Source organism: Schistocerca nitens, chromosome 2 (genome assembly GCF_023898315.1).
Source record: "Schistocerca nitens isolate TAMUIC-IGC-003100 chromosome 2, iqSchNite1.1, whole genome shotgun sequence".
Taxonomy (NCBI): domain Eukaryota; kingdom Metazoa; phylum Arthropoda; class Insecta; order Orthoptera; family Acrididae; genus Schistocerca; species Schistocerca nitens.
In genome coordinates, this window is record NC_064615.1 from 982,100,271 (window position 1) to 982,122,349 (window position 22,079).

Below are 22,079 nucleotides of genomic sequence, written 5' to 3' on the forward strand. Positions count from 1 at the left end.
CATTTAAAACCTTAAATTCGTAATAACATATCGAAATTTCGCGCCGTTATCCTGTAAGTTGGTAAGCGTGCTACAAACAGCGTGCAGAATGGCCTGTAGGTGGCAGAATAGTGCAGATGCACACATACCGTCGCAATCTCAGTATAAAGATGGCCGCCCAACTTGCGACTTGCACCAGGGAAGAACAGCGTTCTGTTATTCGGTTTTTGCGTAGTGACGGTGTGAAACCTATTGAAATTCATCGAAGAATGAAGGTTCAGAACGGTGATGCACGTTTGTCACCGCAGCAAGTCTACGAATGGAGCAGGAAGTTCGCAAATGGTGTGACATTAGTGGAAGATGCTCCTCGTCCAGGTGACGCACAACGAGTTGTGACTCCACAGAAGAATGCAGCAGTTGAAGCCATAGTGAAGGAAAACCGCCGAGTGACACTGAATGACTTTGTAGCACGTTTACATATTAGTCATGGGTCAGCAGACCACACTGTGCATGATGTGCTCCAGTTTCACAAAGTGTCTGCAACATGGGTGCCACGGCAGCTGACTCCTGGAATGAGAGAACGACGTGTTGATGCTTGTGACGAACTTCTTCGGCGCTTTGAACGAGAAGGTGATGGCTTCATTGCAAAAATCGTTACTTGGGACGAAACCTGGGTTCACTTCCATTTTGAGTGTCTTCCTCATCCACCATACTCACCAGACCTTGCCCCCAAGTGATTTCCATTCGTTTGGACCACTCAGAGACGCAATGAGAGGAAAGAAGTTCCGTTCTGATGAAGATGTACGCCACGCGGCGCATAAGTGGTTGTGAGGACTACCAAAAGAATTTTTTTCTAAAGGAATTTCTGCACTTTGTAAGCGCTGGAGGACTTGCATTGAGCGTGATGGAGATTATGTTGAAAAGTGATACAGCTTTGTAGGACTTCTAAACAACAAATACTATTCAAAAAACATTTCAGTTTTTCATTTGACTCACCCTTGTACACACGGATGGCACGCTCACTGGTATTACACGCACCGTGCGTGCGTCTGACTAGCAGTCATTTCTCGCCAGGTGACGCTGCTATCGCCTGGGCGGGTTTATATCGATAGAAGGTCAGTGGTCACAATGTTTTGGCTGATGAGTTTATAAAACATGCATAAAACATTGAGACATTACAATGATATGGCAGGAATTCTTTCATAAATGTACAACTTCAAGTGAGCATGGCGCGGGCATCACAAATACATGTCATATCTTGCCGCTTCGTGGTGTAAAGTCATGTTGGCTGCGAAAGATTAGCTCTGGCTTAACACCACGAAGCGGCAAGATGTGGCGTGTGCGCCTTTTTCATGCCATCCTTACTAGAAGTTGTGCGTGTCACTGAAATGCCTTGATTTTTGTATGCACATTGTATAGACCTCGTGTGTGGAGTAAGCATTGTGTGACGTAACTACCACAGACTAGTTTTATGGATCAGAGAATGGCGATACATATTACCGAAGCTGGTACTCCAGTAAGTGTGTGAACACAACGGTCTTGGCAAAGAAAATTGGTTTTGAGAAGAAGACTACTATACAAAATTGCAGATCGCCTCCTGTACTGAGTGATCATGTCATGCACTGAATGATCGTGTCGTGCACTTCGCTATAATTTTTGGATCACAGCGAATTCTCTGTATACAACAGTATCATCCGCGTAAAGCGTCAAGGAACTTCTGACGTTATCGACTACGACATTTATATACACTCATACTCACAAATTAAGGATAATGCTGATACGTGGTGAAACAACAACGCTCTGGTAGGCGGTTTGCGGGTTTAAATCACCTCGGGGTATGACCATGCGGTGCATTTGACCTGCGGTCGTCGCACTGTGGCGCCGGCAGCAGTCCACATACGTAGAGGTGTGTTGGTGCATGTCAGAGTACGGTGTAGCGAGTAAGTGTGCAGACGTTTCCAGACGTGCTAATGGTGACTGTGTGTTGAAAATGGCTCAAAGAACACATATTGATGACGTTATAAGGGATAGAATACTAGGGCGATTGGAGGCTGGTCAAACACAGCATATCATAGCACGGGCCCTCCGTATGCCAACCCGTTGTGTGGCAACGAAACCAGAAGACAGGAAACGTGTCCAGGCGCTACGGTAGAGGACGATCACAGTCTACAACACCACAAGAAGACCGATATCTCATCATCTGTGACCGCAGACGGCCACGGAGTATTGAAGGTACCCTCGTTTGGGACCTTACCGCCGCCATTGGAACAGTTGTCTCCGGACACACAGTCGACAGACGACTGAAGAGACATGGTTTATTCGCCTGGAGACCTGCAATATGCATTCCACTGACCCCTGGTCACAGGAGAGCCCGTAGAGCCCGGTGTCAAGAACACAGTACATGGTCATTGGAACAGTGGTCCCACGTTATGTTCACGGACGAGTCAAGGTATAGTCTGAACAGTGATTCTCACTGGGTCTTCACCTGGTGTGAACCAGGAACCAGATACCACCCCGTTAATGTCCTTGAAAGGGACCTGTATGGAGGTCGTGGTTTGATCGTGTGGGGTGGGATTATGATTGGTGCACTTACACCCCTGCATGTCTTTGACAGAGGAACTGTAACAGGTCAGGTGTATCTGGTCGTCATTTTGCACCAGTATGTCCGCCTTTTCAGGGTGCAGTGGGTGCCCCCTTCCTCCTCATGGATGATAACGCAAGATCCCACCGAGCTGCCATCGTGGAGGAGTACCTTGAAACAGAAGATATCAGTCGAATTGAGTGGCCTGCCTGTTCTCCAGACCTAAGACCCACGGAGCACGTCTGGAATGCTCTCGGTCGACGTATAGCTGGACGTCTTGAAGCCCCTACGACACTTCAGGAGCTCCGACAGGCACTGGTGCAAGAATGGGAGGCTATACCCCAGCAGCAGCTCGACCACCTGATCCAGAGCATACCAACCCGTTGTGCGGCTTGCGTACGTGTGCATGGTGATGATATCCCATAGTGGTGTCGGGGTACATGCGCAGGAAACAGTGGCGTTTTGTAGCACATGTGTTCCGGGACGGTTTTCTCAACTTATCACCAAAACCGTGGACTTGAAGATCTGTGTCGTGTGTGTTCCATATGTGCCTATGCTATTAGCGCCAGCTTTGTGTAATGCCACGCTGTGTGGCACCCCATTCTGCAATTATCCTTAATTTACGAGCATGAGTGTATATTCTGATAGTTAATACTCGTGTTACACTCCTTTGGGGTACGTCCAAATTTGATTTAATGTCTGAATATTTTTCTCCGTTTAGAATATTAATAATTCCATTTACTTGCTGAAGATATGAAAGTGTATAGGTTAGAGAGGTGTTTAAGGCGAGATGAATTCCCAGTGTTACTGCATGTACACGCTACACTCTACCTTGAAGTTGCAAACGGGGGCCCAGTCGCTGCGACTCGGCGGCGGCGCCTCCCGACGCTGCGGTCGTAACACTCCCCCGGCAGTTTTCCCTGCTTACGACGCTACCTCGCTGCACATATATTTTGCATCAAAGAATAAACCCGTCGCAAAGTGCCCGAGCGGCAGGGCTCTGGGCGGATTGCGATTTCAGTGCAAGGGATCTGTTATCCTGAGCCTTTACTTGGCAAACTCCAAACAAAAAGGTGTGCTCTCTTTCATGTCAAGAGAAAACGTTGTACTTTTTTGTCTCGGATTTTATAGTGAATGCAGTAACGGAACGCTTAGGGTTGCGAGATGGACGTAAGTGCACTTCATCGGTGTTGTCGCAAGCTTGCAATTACAGAGGCGAAGCCGCATTTTTCTGGAACAGATCTCAAGCCATCAGCAACAACCACTATTATAATAGGAGCACAGAGTCATCACTGAGCTCTCAGTGGTTAAAAGAGTAGGACTAGGTCTCCGTGACGTAAGAACTGTACGAAATGCACCCATAACATATGTTGTTGTGGTCTACAGTTCGAAAACTGCTTTGACATAGCTCTCCTCGTTGGTCCGTCCCGCACAAGTCTCTTCGTTTTCGAATAACTACAGCCTACATCTCTTTGACCCTTGCCACTCTGTTCGTCCCTTCCTCTCCCTCTAAAACTTTTATCCATATCACTTCCATACATTACCAAATTGAAACCTCCTTGAAGCATCCATACGTGTCCTTTCAACCGATACCTTCTTTCAGTCATGTTGTGCTACATATTTCTTTTTTCTCCAGTTCGATTCAGTACCTCCTCATTAATTACTCGATCTACCCACCTAATTTTCGGCATTCTTCTGTAGTGCCACATATCTGAAGTTTCTACTCTCTTGCCTGAAACGCTTATTGTCCACGTTTAACTTCAACCAAGTCCGGTCATAAAAACCTTCGTCTCTCTTAAATTTGAATGAATTTTATCCATAGTGGATGCTGTCGAACTCCGTGACTGTTGCTTTGTAGGGCGTAGAAAAATATCCGCTACCAGTCACAATACTCTTAAATTTGTATTATATGTTAGCAAGAAAAGCATTTTTGAGAAGCAGACTCTGACCGATTATCTTGCGTTTAGTCCTTTTAATCTACAAACCGACCAAACCTATATCCGTCTACTTCGGCCATTATCAGCTGTATTGCTGCACAAATAGCGAAACTCATCTACTAGTTTTGGTGTCTAATTTCATAATGTAAGTTCTGCAGCATCACTAGATTTAATTCGACCACATTTCACTACTATCGTTTTACTTTTGTTATTGTCCACTTCATAACCCCTTTTGAAGGCAGTTTCCATTCGATACAATAGCCATTTAAAGCCCTTTACTGTCTCTGACAGAATTACAGTGTCATCGGCACAACGATTTTTATAAATTTTTCCTCCATGAACTTCAACTCCCTCTCCAAATCTGTGCTTCGTTTCCTTTACTGCTTGCTCACTGTACATATTCGATGACATCGGAGATAAGCTACAACACTGTCTTACTGCTCACTCTGTCACTGTTTCCCTTTCATGTCCTTCGATTCCTGTAACTGTAGTATGATTTCTGTACAAGTTATAAATAACCTTTCGTTCTCAGCATATAATGTTAGCTACGTTCAGAATTCGACAGAGCGTATTCCAGCCAACATTGTCAAAAGATTTGTGTAAAATTACAAATGCTAGAACAGTAAATTTGTCTTTCTTCAAACCTATGTTCTAAGTGATTTGTATGGTCATTACTACCTCGCTTGTACCTATATCTCTCTCGAACTCAAACTGATCTTCCACGAGGTCGGAGTCTATAAAGTTTTCCTATTCTTCTGTAAAAAGTTCGTGTTAGTATTTTGCAACCATGACGTATTAAACTGATAGTTCATTAACATTCACATTTAGCAGCACCAATCTTCTGTGGGACTGGAATTATTACATTCATTTTGAAGTCCGAGGATACTTCGGGTGTCTCATATACCTTGCACACGAGATGTATTAGATTTGTCATGGTTGGTTCTGCCCGTATCTGTAATTAACAAATACGAAGTGGAAATTAAAAGAATGCTTCCCAAATACTCTACCCAACAACATTCTGCAGTCATACACTCCGCCAAATAGTGCACCAGTAATGTTAAATCACATTCTCTACAAACTACATTACATAAAAGCTTACGTGAAACAGCTAAATTACTTTTACTGTGAAATAAATTTTTAAGATAAACGACAAGAGAAGCAAATTACAGTCAGCTAATACAATGAGGTGATAAAAATCGTGGGACAGCGATATGGCCACGCGGGGTAGCCGCGCGGTCTAGGGCGTCTTGTCACTGTCCGGGCGGGTTCCCCCGTCGGAGGTTCGACTCTTCCCTCGGGCATGGGCGTGTGTGTTGTCCTTAGCGTAAGTTAGTTTAAGTTAGATTAAGTAGTGCGTAAGCTTAGAGACCGAAGACCTCAGCAGTTTTGCCCCATAAGACCTTACCACAAATTTCCAATTTACAGCGATATGCACATATACAGATGGGTGATAGTAATGCGTACACAAGGTCTAAAAGGGCATTTGTACTCAGGTGAACATGTGAAAAGATTTCCAATGTTAGTATGGTCGCACGAGGTGAATTAACGAACTTTGAACTCGGAATGGCAGTTGGAGCTAGACGAATAGCATATTCCATTTCGGATATTGTTGGTGAATTCAATGTTCTAAGATCAACGGTGTCAAGAGTGTTCCGAGAATCAGACACGGACAACGCAGTGGTCGACGATCTTCGCTGAACGACCGAGAGCAGCGGCGTTTGTGTAGAGTTGAAAGTGCTAACAGGCAAGCAACACTGCGTGGAATAATCGCAGAAATCAATGTGGGGCATACAGGAACGTATCGCTTAGAATATTCAATTCCAGTTGCTGCAAGTTGCTGCAAACATATGAGGTCATCAGTCCCCCAAACTTAGAACTAATTAAACCTAACTAACCTAAGGACATCACACACATCCATGCCCGAGGCAGGATTCGAACCTCCGATCGTAGCAGCAGCGCGGTTCCGAACTGAAGCGCCTGGAACCGCTCGGCCACAGCGGCCGGCGAATGCACTAAATACATCGAAATCTTAACAATAGCAGCCTTTGGAACAACCTACTTCTTAGATTCTACACCAGTTACGTGAATACCTCTTGTACAAGGTTAACAATGAGGTAATTGTTACAAAGCAAGGGATAAATAAAACGCACTTGACACGCAGCAGTCTGCGTCAAATTTGTAACGTGGTAGATGACCTAGAATACAAGTTCGTATATGGAGAAAAGCTGAAGATTTGGTTAAAAACTCAAAATAAGTTGGAGATAATGTAAACAACAAGTCCGTCCATTATGCAGATAAAGGCAATGTTAAAGCCAGAATAAAATTTCTGTCCTAGAATAAAAAATAATGCAATACTGAATAAAAGCAAATATGATACGTTTTGCAATTAGAAATGGTAAAGAAACAGTAACTACAGACTACCAGACATACGTCAGAGAGAAACACAAAAGACTATGACAGTGGTCAAATTACAAATTGAAATTCAAAAATATTGAACGTTATTTATTCCACGGAAATAAATAAGGTTGAGAGGAATGAAAGGAGTTGGAATCTTTCACAGATAAACACGTTGCATGAGAAACAGGAGGTGTATAGCTCGCTCAAAATAACGATTCTCGAGTTGAGTTCTCGGCGAGTCCATCCTTTTCTTTTGAAGGTGCGCCAGCCTCATTCAATTGTTGTCTGCCGACCAGCACACTTTGAGAATTCTCATTGCTGTAGGATTAATACAGAACATAGCATCACAGTCTTCACGTATAATAGGTGCAACGAAAGTTATCCGGCTTGTATGATTGTAAACAATGCCATTAAATTTTTGTTGGAAGAGGCAAACGTGGAAGCAAAAATCGCATTAAAAACGGTGCTTTAGACGGCTGCAGAAACGATTAACTATCGGGTATTTCAAAATGAATACTAGTGTTTTCAGGCTTGGTAGCATTTAAGACACAAAGGAATTAATGACATTAGCTGCTAGTGGGCATTAATTAACGTCAATGGGGAAAGTTGAAAATTTGTGCCGGACTGAAATTACGCACCGGAGTCTCCTGATCACTAGGCAGATGCTCTGATTACTACGGTATCCGGACACAGTGATCATCACAACTTCACGGACTGACCTAGAACGCCTCCCATCTGACTTAAATTCTGAACTTATCAAATCACTATTGACGTAGTGCCCCTACCTATTATCCTCATTACTCGCGTCGTTTCGCCGATTCCCGTAAGAGTTCGAACGTGGTCTGCATCTGCACTGTAAGGATCACAGGCAGCCTCGTCTTAATTATATATGTCCGAAAGAACAGACACCACATATATTTGTAGCACTTATTACATACAACTTAACATTATAAAAAATACATCAGGTTCTGGTAGAATTGGAGCTGTGGGGACGGGTCGTGAGTCGTGCTTGGGTGGCTCAGTTGGTAGAGCACTAGCCCGCGAAAGGCAAAGAGTTGGAGTCTTGGTTCAGCACACAGTTTTCATCTGCCTGGAAGTTTCGTACCAGCGCACACTCCGCTGCAGAGAGAAAATGGCAGAGCAACTAAAACAAGTTTTCTTACAAGTGTTCAGTGGGACTACTATTCGTCACACGGCACACATCGAGTCGATAGGTCAGTTCTTCCCAAACATTGAGCAGTGTGTCAGAAGTAATTGTCGCATCAACTGCTTCAATCCTGTTTCTCAACTAGGGTGGATCAGCTAGGAGCGGAGGCGCATACACATGATCGTTTATGAACGCCCTTGATAAAAATCGCATCTGTAAGATCGGGTGGACTTGGAAGCCATTTCAAACAAGCTCTGTCATTCGGCTCTTGCGGACAATCCAGCGGTCGTGTAAAAAGTCGATTAACCAATCACGTATTAAGTTATGTTAGTCAGGCGACGCACCGTCTTGCTGTCAAATAAAGTTTTGTGTTTCACTGACTGAAGATACAGCCATAGTTCTAGGGCATCAAGATAAGAAACAGCAGTTCGAGTTCTTTCACCGAAAAAGAACACCCATAAACTTTCCTTAGGGATATGGCACATGATATGTTTTTTTATTTTACATTGTCAGTATCGTAGTAAGCGATATTGTCTGCTACACTGTATTTTTTACGTCTTCGGTCTCATCAATGACAGTAGGATGCGGCTCCATCCAAGTCAGCGTCCCCTCAGTAAATAAGATCCACCACGAGCATCCAAAACGAAACCGGCGCTCAAACTTCCGCCGGTGAAGCTGTGATTACACGCCACTGCAAAGACCTCCACAGAACTATAGTTTTGTCCTGCCCCGTATCCGTCCAAAGATAGATGTACAAGGCGTAACAACTGAACTAAATGACAACGTTGTGGCTGATAATTCGTAAGTTGCAAGTACTTCTATCAATCACTTCCTAAACGCAGCAGCAAATATCGGATTAATTGCTTCAGTTGAAGAAGCAAGAGAATATACTAAAAACGCCGTTCCACAAAACTTCAAGCAGCTATAAGTAGCGCCAGTATCTTTCACTGAAATTAATACAATCATCAAAAATATAAAAAACAAAAGCTCGTTTGGGGTTGAAGATATTTCAAATAGAATTCTAAAAATTTGGTCCATCTTAATAATTAATGTCCTTAATAATATGCAGTGCCTCAGGGAATTTTTCCATCCAGTTTAAAATATTGAATTTAAACCACTTTGTAAGAAAGGTAACAAGAGAGACAAACAATTATCGTCCTATTTCCTTACTGACACCTCTTTACAAAATATTCGGAAAAGTATTGTACTCTAGAGGAGTTGCACACTTGAGTGGAAATTTCGGATTCCAGAAGGTCGCTCGACGGAGACTGCTTCTTATACATTCACCTTAAATTATGATGTATTGCCAGTTGGTACTTTTCGTGATTTTTCCAAGTCATTTGATTGTGTAGATCGTTTTACTCTCTTAAAAAGACTTAAGTTTTATGCACAGCTGGTTGGAAATATACTTAACAAACAAAATGCGAATAGTTCAGACAAGTCGTAAAGGTAGAAAATTTTATTGACTGGGAAAATAAGATCACAGAGAGAGTCCCACAAGGTTCAATTTTGGTTCAAAATGGTTCAAATGGCTCTGAGCACTATGGGACTTAACATCTGAGGTCATCAGTCCCCTAGAACTTTAGAACTACTTAAATCTAACTAACCTAAGGACATCACACACATCCATGCCCGAGGCAGGATTCGAACCTGCGACCGTAGCGGTCGCGCGGTTCCAGACTGTAGCGCTTAGAACCGCTCGGACATCCCGGCCGGCTCCAATTTTGGGTCCAATCCTAATTCTTGTATTTGTGAATGATCTACTGAATATTGAACAAGCAAAATTGATACTTTCTGCATACGATACTAGTGTTATAATTAATCACATTACGGAAAAGTTGGTAAATGATTTTTTCAAAATATTTATTAAGTGTTTCTTTGAACCCTGTGCAGCAAATAGTGTCACACAAACAGTTGACGTAGCATATATGCACGAGTCAATAAATAGGGTAGAATGCTCCAAATTTTTGCGTGTACCTGTTGATGAAAACCTGAACATTTTACTGAGCTTGTCAAACAATTAAGTTGAGCTACTTTTGCTCTTCGTACAATTGCTAATCTTGGAAACCTCCTGACATATTCCGCATATTTTCACTCTATAATATCTTATGGAATAGTTTTCTGAGGTAATAACCATGACTTAGAAAGAAGGTATTGACTTAACAGAAGCGAGCAGTAAGAAAAATACGTGGTGTTCGACCACGGGCATCTTGTGGGTACCTCTTGAAGCAGCTAGGTGTTTTATAGCCGCGCCGTCAGGATACATACATTCGCTAACGAAATTTGGTGTCAATAATCCATCACAATTTGAGAAGAACAGCCATTTACATACGCGCAGCACTAGAGGGAAAATTACCTTAGTTACACGTTGTCAAAGATGTCAGTGGCTCAGAAAGGAATTCAATATGCAGCAACAAATATTTTTGATCACCTGCCCAATAATATAAAATGTTTGACAGTAATGAGTTCATCAACGTCAAAGTTAATCATGTATCTCCTGTAAACTGCTCATTCCGTAACATTTCGATAAAAGAATCATTTGATAATCTATGGGGAAATCGTTTGTGGCGGTCGCGGTAAGGCGCTAGCGTACCAAGAATTGGTGCTAAAGCGGCGCGAATGCGTCGGCACCTGAAAGGTAAAACGAGGCGTAGGACGCACGCGGCGCGGTGTAGGCAGGGCGTGCAATCCATTACTCAGGCGGACAGGTAGCCGCGTTGTAATTAAGCTCCGTTATTGCAGCAGCGGTGGGGCTTGAGGCAGGGTGAGGCACGCTGGTTAATAAACGGCGGCTACGCGCCAGGTAGGTAGGCAGCCCCGCGCCACACAGGTGGTCGCGCCTGGCCAAGGCGAGGCTAGGCTGGCTGCGCTACAAATCAGAGTTAACGCAAGGCGTGTCTGCGAGCCCGATGAGTTGCTGCGTGGAACTGACCAGCCAACACGTACCGCAGGTGCCGCCGCCACGTCCCAATGACGGCAAACGGCTTTCACCATAGAAATGCATGTCGGAAGTTCCGCCACGAACTCCTACATCTGCATCTACATGGATACCCTGCAAATCACATTTAAGTGCCTGGCAGAGGGTTCATCGAACCACCTTCACAATTCTCTATTATTCCAATCTCGTGTAGCGCGCGGTAAGAACGAACACCTATATCTTTCCGTACGAGCTCTGATTTTACTTATTTTATCGTGGTGATCGTTTCTTCCTATGAAGGTCTGTGTCAACGAAATATTTTCGCATTCGGTGGAGAAAGTTGGTGATTGGAATTTCGTGAGAAGATTGCGTCGCAACGTAAAATGCCTTTCTTTTAATGATGTCCAGCCCAAATCCTATATCATTTCAATGACACTCTCTCCCACATTTCACGATAATACAAAACGTTCTGCCCTTCTTTGAACTTTTTCGATGTACTCCGTCAATTCTATCTGGTAAGAATCCCACACCGCGCAGTAGTATTCTAAAAGAGGACGGACAAACGTAGCGTAGGCAGCCTCCTTAGTAGATCTTTTAAGACTTGTAGAGGAAAGAGAGTACATAATACACTGAAGAACCAAAGAAACTGGTACACCTGCCTGATATCGTGTACTGTCCCCGCGAGCACGTAGAAGTGACGCAGTAGGACGTGGCATGGACTCGACTGATATCTGAAGTAGTGCTGGAGGGAACTGATACAATGAATCCTGCAGGGTTGATCAGAAATTCGTAATAGGACGAGAAGGTGGAACAGCAAGTTGCAAGGCATCCCAGATACGTTCAATGTGTAGGGAGTCTGGTGGACAGCGGAAGTGTTTAAACTCAGAAGAGTTTCCCTGGAGCCATTTTGTAGCAATTCTGGATGTGTGGGGATTCGCATTGTCCTGCTGGAATTGCCCATGTCCGTCAGAATGCACAATGGACATGAATGGATGTAGGTGATCAGACGGGACGATTACGTACGTTCCACCTCCCAGAGTCGTATCTAGACATATCATGGGTCCCATATCACTCCAACTGCACACGCCCCATACCATTACAGAGCCTCCACCAGTTTGAACTTAGTTCTTCACATTAAGTTACATGACGTGGAAGTTGGTTGATGCACGCGCACGATGTTGATTGTTCACGGATGGGAAAGACGCCCCTCCCCCCCCCCCCACCCATCTTAGTACGTTTTCCCTCCTACTGTGTTGAGGAGGGTTTGGTTAGCCAAGAAGAACACCATTTGTATTTTCATATTGCTGCGCGCTTTTAGGAGGTATTTTATGTATCTTCGTTGACTTCTATTTAATTATAAGATCAGGGAGCCAAGGTTAAATCGTTAACATCTTCTGATTACGGCCTGGTCGGCCGCTTAGTATTATGGCGATATAGCGACTATGGTTTTTTCTGCTACAGATATTATTAGTGCGGTTTTATCCGTTAACAATAACGTCCTTAGCATAGCTATCTTTTTAGTTTAATTGCAAATTCTACCTAATTCTAGGGCCTCCATATTAGCTTGCGGCTGATTTACCATCCGTGCACAAAGTTTGTCGTGCGCTGCTATTAAATATGTCTTAATTCTCCCATCATCGCTTTTATCATTTGTTCAATTTCCTATTTGTGCGACAAGTTTTGGTAATCAGTTAGGTCTCGATCCGTGTTAACTTTGTAATCCCGCTCCCATGCATAAGAAGAGAGCATGCGCAGTGATTTCGATAGCCGGGCATGTAAGCAGGATGCGGTGCCTCAGTTCGGTGGAGAGCCTGTGACCATCGTACGTTGGCTGGGGCGAGGCAGCACACACACAGGGTTGAGATAAGTAATATTATTGACTTGGTACATATGTACCGTGTATTTGCAAAAAAAAAAAAAAAAAAAAAAGGGGGGTCTTTCCGCTGTAGGTGTTGATTTTAGCTTTGACTATGCCTATTTAGGCAAGCTGTTTTATATTTGTTCTGAAGAAGGCGTGGTTACCCACTCTGAAACCTAGGTAAACACCAGGTAGTTTGTGCAATCGAGGAGGATTTTTCATGATTATTTCGATACTTACGATTGCTGACGCGCTGCAATGCTAAAAGTTCTTAAGTTTGAACAGTCCCCTGCTGACACAGGTCCATGGATTCATGAGGTTGTCTCCATATCCGTACACGTCGATCTGCTCGATACAATGTGAAACGTGACTCGTCCGACCAGACAACATGTTTCGAGTCATCAACAGTCGGTGTTGACGAGCCCAGGAGAGACGTAAAGCTTTATGTCCTGCAGTCATCAAGGGTACACGAGTAGGACTTCGGCTGCGAAAGCCCACATCGATGATGTTTCGTTGAACGATTCGCACGCTCACACTTGTTGATGTCACAGCATTGAAATCTGCAGCAGTTTGCGGAATGGTTGCACGTCTGTCAAGTTGAATGATTCTCGTCAGTCGTCGTTGGTCCCGTTATTGCAGGAGCTTTTACGGCCGCAGCGATGTCGAAGATTTGTTGTTTTCTGGATTTCTGATATTGACGGTACACTCGTGGAATGGTCGTACGGAAAAATCCCCACCTCATCGCTTCCTCGGAATTGCCGTGTCCCATAGCTCGTGCGCCGACTATAGCACCACGTTCAAACTCACTTAAATCTTGATAACCTGTCATTAGCAGCAGTAATCGATCTAACAACTGCGCCGGATTCTTGTTGTCTTACATAGGTGTTGCCGACCACAGCGCCGTTTTCTGAAAGTTTACGTATCTCTGTATTTGAATACGCATGCCTATACCAGTTTCTTTGACCTTCAGTGTACTTTAGACCCAACGGGATTTTCCATAAAAGAATATAACACACTGCCGAGTAACATTGAAGTGACCGCCTGTAAAAGCCTGAATAACCACGGACTACTGCGAGAGGTGCAGGAAGTGAGTTAATGAGTTCTGGAGGTACCAACAAGAATGTAGAGCCATGCTGATTCCAGCGCCGTGCTAGCTGTGCTAGGTTTCTCGGTTGAGCATGCATGGCGTGAACAGCCCGATCGAGGTAGTCCCACAGATTCTAGACTGGATTTAAATCCGGGGAGATTGGTGGCAAGGGGAGTGCGGTAAATTCGTCACACTGCTAGCTGCGAGCTGTGAACAAGTTGCATTATCCTGCTAATAGACGCCATCTGTAAAAGAAAAACAAACTGCATATACGGGTGGACATGGTCTCCAAGCATAGCTGCGTATTTGTTTTTATCCACTGTGCCTTTCAGAATGTCGAGATCACCAAGGAAATTACACTAAAACATCCCCCAGACCATAACGTTCTCTGCTCCGGGCTTCATCCCTTTCCGTGAATTGTTGCAAGGCCATACAAGCCTACGGCCATCTGTCTAATGGAGTATAAAACGTTATTCATCTAAAAAGGCCATCAGTCTCCACTCATTGGATGTCCAGATGCGATTCGGCGTGCAAATTCCAGCCTCGGATCGCTGATGAACAGCAGTCACCGTAGGAAACATGGGCCTGCTGTGGAGGCCCATATGCAGCAAAGTTCGGTGAATGGTCGTTGAGGAGACGCTGTTGGTAGCCCACTGGTACACCTGGGCCGTCAGTTACTCAATACTTGCAAGTCTATTCCCCGGACACATCTCTGCAGACGTCGTTCATCCCTGTCATCTATGGCCCGGGGTGCACCACAGCTACCTCAGCGTCAGTTTTGGTTAGTGCCCTTTTGCTTTCGAGAGTTTACTTTACAACGGTACCCACCAGGGTAGCCGAGCGCGCTAACGCGCTGCTTCCTGGACTCGGGTAGGCGCGCCAGCCCCGGATCGAATCCGCCTGGCGGATTAACGACGAGGCCCGGTGTGCCGGCCAGACTGGATGTGGTTTTTAGGCGGTTTTCCACATCGCGCTAGGTGAATACTGGGCTGGTGCCCACGTTCCGCCTCAGTTCCACGGCTCGCAGACATCTGAACACATTCACACTATTCCATGGATTACACTAGACGCAGACAGTTGGGTTACACTAATTCCATCCCGGGGGGGGGGGGGGCGGGGGGGGTACGGGGTGGATGTAGGAACGGAACGGCATCCGGCCACCCCTCAAATTGACCTTGCCAAATCAGATTAACCATGCCGACCCTGCGTCACTGCGGGAAAAAGACACAAGTAAAAGAAAGAAAAAAGTTTACCACGGTGGCGCGCGAAAAGTTCACAGACTACTCTGAAAGCCAATGACCATGCCCTTTTGGATGTCAAATAAATCGCTCCGTTTCTGAATTACGACAACGACTGCACTTGTTGTCCTCCCCCCCCCCCCCATCACCCCCCTCCCCCCACCGGACGCGCTTTATATACCTCTGCTTCTAGAGCTGCCACCTGCCGTCTATGAGTGGTTATAGTGGTTATTGCGCGTTGGCGTCGACCATAATGTGACTGTACCGTGTATATCTTCATCGCAATACGCCGCCGACCGGTCTGGAGAACACAGTTTTCACAGGGTCCCCAATGATCTCAACTATTTTGTGGTACTGGCTTTGCGTCACTTAGGTGCGCTGGTCAGGAAATGATGCACTTTACTCGACACAAAGCTAAATATGCAGTGGAGCGTGACAGCTCTACAGGATATTACTTCTGCTGCCTCCAGGTTACCACCAAGTCACATTTTCTGTGCTGTTGCCGGCAGGTGAGGTTCGACCAAGGTGATAGGACGAAGGGGAAATACCGTAGCGTGCTGACTTGACAGTAAACATTTTCTCGATGTTTTCGTTTTTGGCATAATAGCTTCAAAAACAAGTTTATTCTGGATATCTGTACGAGACAATGTGACTTTTGTAGCTAAAAATGAAATTTCATCACAGTAAACATTATACAGACGTTGGATTATCCAGACTGGCGTAGATTGTATGATCTGCACAGACTTGTTTTAGGTTTCCTTTAACCGGATTTTTATCTTTTGTACAAACTGCAACATCATCTAAAATTTTCACGCTAATTAAGGGCGTAGAAGCATCGTTTTTGCCGGATGTACATCTGAAAAAAAAAAGTGACTCTGGTAGCTGAAGTCGGAGGTCTTTGTTAATCCTGCCTTTGAGTTCTTGTGGTGGTATTTCTAAAGAAACTTTCATCCACTAACACGTATTTTGTTAGAAGTTAAATACCAGTTTCCATGTTTTTAACCTTAAAAATGTTTTGATACAGGGAAACATTTTCATAAAAATATTCATCCCCTATTTCAACACATTAAGGGTTGAATTTAAAAAAATTGAAACACGCAATTGTTTATTTGTGAACGAGAGACAAACTCAAATTTTCACTAATTTAAATTTAAAAATTCTTTCATTGTTTATTTGTGAACGAGAGACAAACTCAAATTTTCACTAATTCAAATTTAAAAATTCTTTCATAATGAAATATTTTCACAAATCATTTCATCGTCTGCTTCATCCCTTTAGGGGTTGAATTTCTCAAAACACGGAAACAGATAAGTTTAACCTGGAAGTCAGATGTTTCACAGAGACAGCTTTAAAAATGGTGTAGTAGTTCTTTTATAGTCATTTATTATCAAAAAGGTTTTCGCCAACTACTTCTACACTATAGGGGTTAAATTTCCAAAAATGCTGAAACACGGATTTCTTTATTTCTGACGGAGAAAACAGATCCCAATTTTCGTATTTCTAGCTTCAAAATTGTCTTAGTAGCGACATATTTTCAAAAAACCTTATATCCCTTATTTCACTCCTAAAAGGATGGAATTTCGAAACCCCTTCTTAAACGTGGTTTACAGTACAAGATCAATACCCTCTCCGAATGTCAAGTTCCTTTTCTTAGTTACTATGACAGTGATATGACAAGTCAGCCAGTCAGAACATTTCGTTTTATATACAGAGATCAAGAACGTTTAGCAAACGAAGCAAACGAACTGTTACAGTATTAAGGACGTGTGGCGTTAGCCATGTAGCCATTCTCAGCACACTATAACGCCAGAAATCCTGTCGATTATGGTTATCTATCTCTTCGTATAAGATGTCTACAATCTCTACATTGCCATGAGTGTGTAGAGTAGCGGTTTTTGTCAAAATACAATCAACATAGCTGCGACATGAAGTCATTCAGGAGGTAAGAGACCATGTTGAAAGATATGTGCAGTCTGTAAAATGCTGAATAGAATGCGGAAGAAAAAGTCACTGACTGGATTCAGACTGACTTCATTATTCCAATACAACGCGTTTCGGACATTGCCATCATCAGATAGTTGCACAAAACAAGGTAAGCTTCATACCTATACATAAAGTAAAAATGAAGTACAAAACGAAGCTAATCGGCCACACAAACAAAAATACATTACAAGCCATTGCAAGACACATGACCTTTAACATAATTCGCACGTAGACACAAAAGTTACATGTTGGAGTAGTATCGATCATAAGCAGAGTGATAAAAGGTCGATGGTTGTCATACTAAGAAGGGAAACTCCCCATTACACACATTCGCATTTAAAGGTAAAATGGGCCAGTTAATAGCCCGTCAAAAACGGTACACAGCTCGCGCATGAAAACAATAACAAGGTATACTAAAATGTCAAAAAAGAAGAAGACTTGAAACACTGAACGGTACAAGCTCAAGATGTACAACATCAAGCGAAAGGGAGTAAGTGCAATATCGTGGTTATATGGTCACGGCGTTGGTCTGCGAAGCGGGAGGTCCGTGTTCAAAACTCCCCCACGCCTCATACATTTTTGTCACAAAATTATTAACTATCCGTCAGGTCTGCTCGCTGTATTCAGGTTTGTGTCTGTGCCGTGGTGTAACGTCCGTTTGCAACAGTGTGGCGTAAGGAAGAGACCTACAAATAAACTACTGGCCATTAAAATTGCTACACCACGAAGATGACGTGCTACAGACGCGAAATTTAACCGACAGGAAGATGATGCTGTGATATGCAAATGATTAGCTTTTCAGAGCATTCACACAAGGTTGGCCCCGGTGGCGACACCTACAACGTGCTGACATGAGGAAAGTTTACAACCGATTTCTCATGCACAAACAGCAGTTGACTGGCGTTGCCTGGTGAAACGTTGTTGTGATGCCTCGTGTAAGGAGGAGAAATGCGCACCATCACGTTTCCGACTTCGATAAAGGTCGGATTGTAGCCCATCCCGATTTCGGTTTTTCGAATCGCGACATTTCAGCTCGCGTTGGTCGAGATCCAATGACTGTTAGCAGAATATGGAATCGGTGGGTTCAGGAGGGTAATACGGAACGCCGTGCTGAATCCCAACGGCATCGTATCACTAGCAGTCGAGATGACAGGCATCTTATCCGCATGGCTGTAACGGATCGTGCAGCCACGTCTCGATCCCTGAGCCAACAGATGGGAACGTTTGCAAGGCAACAACCATCTGCACGAACAGTTCGACGACGTTTGCAGCAGCATGGACTATCAGCTCGGAGACCATGGCTGCGGTTACGCTTGACTCTGCATCACAGACAGGAGCGCCTGCGACGGTGTACTCAACGACGAACCTGGGTGCACGAATGGCAAAACGTCATTTTTTCGGGTGAATCCAGGTTCCGTTTACAGCATCATGATGGTCGCATCCGTGTTTGGCGACATCGCGGTGAACGCACATTGGAAACGTGTATTCGTCATCGCCATATTGGCGTATCACCCGGCGTGATGGTGTGGGGTGCCATTGGTTACACATCTATGTCACCTCTCGTTCGCATTGACGGCACTTTGAATAGTGGACATTACATTTCAGATGTGTTTAGACCCGTGGCTCTACCCTTCAGCCGGCCGTAGTGGCCGAGCGGCTCTAGGCGCTACAGTCTGGAACCACGCGTCCGCTACGGTCGCAGGTTCGAATCCTGCCTCGGGCATGGATTTATGTGATGTCCTTAGGTTCGTTAGGTTTAAGTAGTTCTAAGTCCTAGGGGACTGATGACCTCAGAAGTTAAGTCCCATAGTGCTCAGAGCCATTTGAACCATTTTGTACCCTTCATTCAATCCCTGCGAAACCCTACATTTCAGCAGGATAATGCACGACCGCATGTTGCAGGTCCTGTACGGGCCTTTCTGGATACAGAAAATGTTCGACTGCTGCCCTGGCCAGCACATTCTCCAGATCTCTCACCAAATGAAAACGTCTGGTCAATGGTGGCCGAGCAACCGGCTCGTCTCAATACGCCAGTGAGTACTCTTGATGAACTGTGGTATCGTGTTGAAGCTGCATGGGCAGCTGTACCTGTACACGTCATCCAAGCTCTGTTTGACTCAATGCCCAGGCGTATCAAGGCCTTTATTACGGCCAGAAGTGGTTGTTCTGGGTATTGATTTCTCAGGATCTATGCAACCAAACTGCGTGAAAATGTAATCACATTTCAGTTCTAGTATAATATATTTGTCCAATGAATATCCGTTTATCATCTGCATTTCTTCTTGGTGTAGCAATTTTAATGGCCAGTAGTGTACGTACTTTCGCATGTACCACATGTTATGTCTCTTGCGTTCCGGTTTGGAAGTTTTGACTCTTGATTCGCTTTGTTGTAACATAGTTCACATCCGATTATTTGTTGTTTTCATTTCTGTGAGAGGTTTACGCGACATCTCGCCTGCTCTCACTGTTCATCGAATTAAGTTGCGACGGTGATATGTTCTTACTACATGACTCATATTTTGTAACCAATGTACAGTATGACAATTGCCAAGACTACAGAAGGAGAAAAGACAAGTCAGTGAGCGGACCTAAAGCTCATAATTTTGTAAAAAGAAAGGAGCACGAGGGAGATCTGAACACGGACCTGCAGCTTTGCAGTCCAACACCGTGACCGCTCAGCCACAACGCCATGATTCTTAAATACGCTCGATGTTGCACATCTTGAGCTTGGACTATTCATTGTTTATGTTTTGCTTCTTTTTTCATAATTCAGTACACCTTCTTCCCGTTATCATGCTTGATGTGTGTGCAGTTTTTGACTGGCGATTTTACCACTAAATCTGTAGTCAGGAGTTTCCCTTATAAGATATGACTTTTGAACACCAGATGGCGTCAATGTGCAGAGAATGGTGCTGTATAGTGCTACAGTACAGACTAAGTATAATTTACAAAAAGGATGGAATATAATGAAAGATGTAATTTCTTAGACTTTCCCGGCGATATGATGACACCTCGTGGAAATCGGGTTTTCTGCCGGGTATCAGCGTCTTCCAAACACGATATTTCGACGTCATTACTTGACGTCTTCATCAGGTGTTCCCTGAGACAGTCTCAGGAGGGTAATACGGAACGCCGTGCTGGATCCCAACGGCCTCGTATCACTAGCAGTCGAGATGACAGGCATCTTATCCGCATGGTTGTAACGGATCGTGCAGCCACGTCTCAAACCCTGAGTCAACAGATGAGAACGTTTGCAAGAGAGCAACCGTCTACACCAACAGTTCGACGACGTTGTACTCAACGACGAACTTGGGTGCACGAATGGCAAAACGTCATTTTTTCGGATGAATCCAGGTTCTGTTTACAGCATCATAATTGTCGCATCCGTGGTTGGCGACATTGTGGTGAACGCACATTGGAAGCGTGTATTCGTGATCGCCATACTGGCGTATCACCCGGCGTGGTGGTATGGGCTGGCATTGGTTACACGTCTCGGTCACGTCTTGTTCGCACTGACGGCAGTTTGAACAGTGGGCGTTACATTTCAGATGTGTTACTACCCGTGGCTCTACCCTTCATTCGAAGGTTGCGAAACCCTACATTTCAGCAGGATAATGCACGACCACATGTTGCAGGTCCTGTACGGGCCTTTCTGGATACTGAAAATGTTCTACTGCTGCCCTGGCCAGCGCATTCTCCAGATCAGTCATCAATTGAAAACGTCTGGTCAATTGTGGCCGAGCAACTAGCTCCTCACAATACGCCTGTCGCTACTCTTTATGAACTGTGGTATCGCGTTGAAGCTGCATGAGCAGCTGTACCTGTACACGCCATCCAGGCTATGTGTGACTCAATGCCCAGGCGTATCAAAGCTGTTGTTACGGCCGGAGGTGGTGGTTGTGGGTACTGATTTCTCAGGATCTGTGCAACCAAACTGCGTGAAAATGTAATCACATGTCAGTTCTAGTATAATATATTTGTCCAATGGATACCCGTTTATCATCTGCCTTTCTTCTTGGTGTAGCAATTTTAATGGCCAGTAGTGCATAAATAACCAGCTGATGACGTTGTTCAGTATTCGATCAAACGACCACGTTTAAATTCATTTATTCAGTAATAACCATTCCGGACCGATGCGGTATTATCATCGGCAGCCATACACATTTTAAAAAAATAAAAAAATTTTATTTTGCCATAACTATTTTCGTATACTCATACGAATCACATGAAAGTGATACCATAAGAAATCGGACAAAAAGAGTTGCGTGTTTCATCTCTTCGGAATTTTGAACAAACCATTACAATAATCTCTCTTACCGACAGTCTCGTAGCTAAGCAAAGTTTACCAGAAGTTCATAGAAGTGTTCCAAACTGTTAGTGAAGTCTAGCGTTTAAATCAGTTCCACATCTTACTTTCCATTACGACTCTCGCACAGGGTTTTCTGATCGACTATTGATTGCCAGGTATTATTTTTCTTTAATAACGCTGTACGCTGCTTCCATTACTCAGCCTCCATTTTCGAATCATTCTGTGTACAAAAATAACTTAATGCATGAAGCTGAAAAATGCTACAGATTCTATCAGAAATCTTGATCATTTCTGTGGTAATTTATAACGGTTTCTGCTTTTTAGGTAAGCGCCTAACTTTTAAAATTACTTATAAACATTGTAAAGCTGTCCAGAGCGAAAAATAAACTACAAATAATACAACTCACCACTGCACGTTTCTACGAAGATTTGTATTCTTCCAAGGTAAACAGCACTTACCTGAAAAAGAAACAAAACAAAGTATTAGTGACAGTAACCATTATTTTTCGTTTTAGAAACTACGAATATCTTAAGTAAATTTCATAAAAGGCTTCTAGGAAAGTTTGACTTCGTTAAACACAAGATACGCATGATTTTAACAGTGAAGGACTTAGATTTAAATAACACTGTATGATTCATCGAGCCA